Here is a 4,817-nt window from a genome sequence, read left to right on the forward strand (position 1 = left end):
CTGTACATAGAAAGATTGTATATTTTTGTAAATTATACCGCCGACTTCGGTGGATGTAATTAAGTTATGTAATCCGGATTAAAAGAATTCTTTCGACAAGCGCGTCTCTCGCTGGAATTTTTTCGCCCCGACTCCGACGGGTCAAGTGCTCCTCGATTCTCCCGCTGGGAAAAAAAAGAAAGAAAGAGAAGGAAGAAACCCCGACCGACGATGGACGCGATCGAAACGAACCTGAATTTTCCACGGGGCTCGGGAGCGTAGATTTACCGTGAAAATTCACATAATAACGAATCATCCCCTTGTCGTATATCAGGTTCCTCCCCGACATCTTCCCGTCATACGATACATCGCGAGTCCCGCCCAGAGAACACAATGCGACGCGGGTACATCGGGGATCGGTCCTCGCGCGATCCTTTCCTACCTGGCAGGTGTTTCGATTTCGTACGAAGAAGAAAATATGAAAAATACACCATCGTTCCGAAGGAACGCTACCTCCCGCGTCTCCCCGTATCTCCTCTTCTTCGCGGAGTTGCGCGATTCTTAGAGTTTCGCGCCGGGAAGGATTCCCGGACTCGAAATTCGAACGAACCCTATTTCCGTCTACGCGTCGTCTTCCAACGAAACGTATCGATCGCGCGCGTCTCGGCCTCCCGCGTCGACGAACGCGCGCGAGAAACCGCTTCCTCCTCTCGAAGAATTCCCTCGCGCGGGGAAACGGTGCAAACTGCGTACGGTACTGGTGCGGCCCGTTTCGTTCCTATTCCCGCCGAGAGATGGCCGCACCGTGAACGGAAAAAGCCCGCGAAGCCCCATTAAGGGGGCGGCGCGCCGTAGTCCCGTAGCCCCGTAGCCCTGGCAAGGATTCATGGCTGGCGCGTAGAGGTAGAGAGACAGAGGAGGCAGAGGAGGCAGAGGGAAAGCTGAAACCTCGAACGGAGGAGCGAGGAGAGACGGTGAGGAACGGGAGAAAGGGAGAACGAGATACCGCTCGAACCAGAGGGGGAGGGTAAGGTGGAGAGGTGGGGTACGAAAACCGAGTAAAACAAAAAGGAGGCAAGCCGCGGAGCAAATTATAGGGAAAAATAGGGAGGGACGCAGGCGGTGGAGGCAGCGCAAGCCCCGTGGTGCGGCACTCACGGTGGAAGACGATCAGGTGGATGGGTGGAAAGGTAGAAGGGGAGGGAGGGGTGGCGCCACGGCAATTCCAGGCTCGCGTTCAACGTTCCTCGCTGGAGTACCGCGGATAGCCGGCAAGTTAGCGCGCAAGAGATTCAAAGAGAGTCCGCGGAGTGACGAGACTCGGTGTGTCTCTCGCGTACCGTATCGCCGAACGCCACGAGGAGAGCTTCACCTAGTAGCTCGAACGACGCGCGAACAACCACCGGTCGAGTCCGCGAAGGAATCGCCGAGCGCGACAAAGTCGACAGCTTCGATCAAAGGGGAGTGGGAGAGAGCGAGCGCGCGACCGAGCAACAAAAAGAGAGAGAAAGAGAGATAGACGGATAGAGAGAGAAAACGCGCGCGCGCTGCAACGGGACAGAGAGAGAGAAAGAGAGAGAGAGAGAGAGAGAGAGAGAGAGAGAGAGAGAGAGAGAGACGAGTACACGGTATACGCGCGGGGCTCTCTCTCGCGTGTTACGCGCGGTCAGTGCGAGAGGCTGCGACGTGCCGCGAGCATGCGTCTGCGACGGACGGCCCTTAAGGCGGATACGCAACACGCCGACTCGTCGTCGTTTACGTTGTCGTTGTCGTTGTCGTTGTCGTTGTCGTTGTGGTTGTCGTCGTCGCCGCCGTTGTCGTTGTTGTCGTTGTCGTCTTCCTCGTCCTCGTCCACGTCCGTGAATGCTCGCTTTTCGTCGCCGTGAACCATCGGAACGACAAATGCACGCGCCGAGACCGTCGATGAGGCGAAAAACCAACCAACAGGTTCGTAGCCGCGCGCATGCCACCGATCGAGCCGAGACCGGTCCCGATTCCTAGCCGATCCGCTCCCGATTCGCGCGCCCGTCCGCTCCGGCGCGGATCGCCACCGAAACCGTTCACCCTCTCGGCGGCCGTTTTGCTCGGCACTCGCGACATGTCGGTGGACACGGGACGAGCAGTGATTCGACGCGAATACGAGCCGCCCGTGCACGTTACCCACGCTCCCGCGTTGCGTTCAATTCTCCCGGAACACCGCGCTCGATCCGACCAGTGTCGACGGGAGTCTCGGTGACCACGATCGTTCCACGGAGACCTTTTCTCGGCTACCGTCCTCGCGGATTACCAGAGCCTCGCGAACGATACTTTTCCCACCGTTATCGATTCCACCCTCCGGCACTCTCATCAATGGACACACGCGCGTCCGAAAAATACCCCCAGTCGAACCCGAGCCGCGGAACGACACAGTAACCGCGCGAAAGAATGCTTCGGGATCTCCTCGCGCGAAGAACAGTGATCGTACGCGACACGGTGACGCGCAGTGCTCGTTTCTTGTTCTTGTTCAGTGTGGACCCGTGGTGAACGGACCGACGGTCACGAGGATCGAGCCACCGATCGAACCACCGAGGTCGCTGCTACTCTGTGCGCGTCGTTATTTTTCGAGATCCACGACAGATCGAGCGACTCGGCAAGCTGGACGCGGAGCTCGGAGGCGGCGGTGGCCGCAGGGGTGTCAGCCCTCCAACGCACCTAGCCGATCTAAACGTGAGTCCTTCGATACGCATTTCGATATTCACCGCTCGAATTTTACGCCGCGATTTCGAAACCGGTCGTTACGTCGAGCCGTAAAACCGCACGATCCGCTCTCGCCGAAGACGAGCGACGCGCGCGATTTCACGGCTCTCGGTGGAAACAGCGATGGAAAACTTACCCGCGAGTCGACCTCCCGGCCTTTTAACGCTTCGAGCGCGATCGAAGCCTAGGGGTATACGCGCTCGATCTTCCGTTCGTCGCGACGAACGATCACTCGCGGAGAGACCCCCGCGAGAACCAGCGACTTTGCGCGAACGCGTCGCGAGGATCGAAAATTTAGCGGTCGGTGCCGAGATCGATATCGAGATACGCGATACGCGATACGCGATACGCGATACGCGATTCCCGTGCCTCGGTCGCGGGAACTCGACGGGAGAGCCGCTAGTCGGTTCCGACCGATACAGTAAACGTTACTATGTTGCTACGCCCGTTTCACGCCCACCATACATCACGCGTTATGCGCAGACCTACCTGCCGACGCGTACACGTCGTTTCAAAGGTGCTGCGCCCGTTCCCCGATCAATTCTACGCGCGAGAACTACCATCGGCTGTCGAAACTCTCCTCTCGAGTCGCAGAAACGACTCGTTGCACCGGAATTGCACCAATTCGCCTAGCCAGACTTGCAATTTTCACCGGTCTCGCGAGGGAAAGGGTGTTCGATGATCTTTCGAACGAGTCTTCGTTCGGGTACGCGCGAAAGTTCGAGGTGCGGGTAAAAACCGAGGTGCGCGAGATCGATGGTAACGAGGTTAAGGTGGAAAATTGGGGGCGAACTCGCGCGTCGAGAGCCACGGGTATTTTGGAACTTGTGAAACCGTCTGTAGGCAGCGGAGCGGAGTAGGCCATTCGGCCGAGTTGAAACGCGCCGGAGCAGACGGTCGGAGGGCAAGAAACACAGTGCCGGCACTTGGCTGACACACCTCCGCACAAATCTAATTAATTTATATCCCGAGAGAGGCGCCACTAGGGATGTCCAAGTCCGACAGGAAAAAGAAACGAGCGAAGGAAAGGGCTCGTTTCCATTCGGCTCTCGCGTTCGACTCGCGGGAACCGGACCCCGGTCCTGGTTTCGGCCAACGGATTTCGCAGCCCTTCCGGAACGTTCTCGACGAAACGTCTACGCGTATCTTTTCTTTTCCCTTCGATGCGGAGTTTTTCCATCGATTTTCAACCACCTTCGAACCAAATCGAATTCGTCTCGGTTTCCTTTTCGCAGGGCGCACGGTGGTTTCGTTTGCAAAAGTTCGTCGTTTCGCTTCGTTTCGTCCACCGTTTTCGCGAGTTTCAAGTTGTACTTTTTGCAATTGTTATCTTCGACCGGGAGAATCCTTTCGAGCGAAGTACGCAACACGGAACGAGAAAAATACAAAACGGTAAACGAGGGACTCGTTGCGCGCAAAATCGGACGACGGAATCTCGTTCGAGATTCCGTAAGGCACGTTGTACGTTTCTAATTAGGATTCGGCTCGCATGAAACTTAAACAGTCGGAGAATATCCGGGCTCGTAACACGATCGCGCGGCACCTTGCGTTCGAACGAGGTATAAAACATGGTGCTCGAGAGTCGTTGATCGTAAACGAGGGATCGTGAATTTGTAATACGAAAAGCAACGAGACGAAGGAATTCGCGCTGCGCTTTTTCAACGAGAGAGCTCAGACGGTCGAATCGAAGTACGACGAATAAACCGATCGAATGGATTAAATATTTGCGACGTAGGTGTTGGAAAAAGATGGTCTCCTTGACAAAAGTTAGGAGCGAACGAAAGAAAGTGTTGGAAAAACGAGCGATCGAGATACACGATGTTTCGAAAAAGTGATCGGGAGGATGCCCCTCTCCCGTTCTTTACATTTATCGCGACACGACCAACGACGATCGATCGGATAAGAAAACTCCAATAAGAACTGGACGTAAATCGGAATTACGGTTTGGCTCGTTGAACGCTCGAACCGTTGGAGTTTCCATTTGGAAGTCAACTTATCCTTCGGTGCATCGTTAGCTGTTGGAAAGTGTATCGCGCGAACCAATTGTGCAACACGTGCGTTATTTCGGTGAGTCGTACGATACGCAGAAATGTAATTTTTGG

This window comes from Ptiloglossa arizonensis, chromosome 12 (genome assembly GCF_051014685.1).
Source record: "Ptiloglossa arizonensis isolate GNS036 chromosome 12, iyPtiAriz1_principal, whole genome shotgun sequence".
Taxonomy (NCBI): domain Eukaryota; kingdom Metazoa; phylum Arthropoda; class Insecta; order Hymenoptera; family Colletidae; genus Ptiloglossa; species Ptiloglossa arizonensis.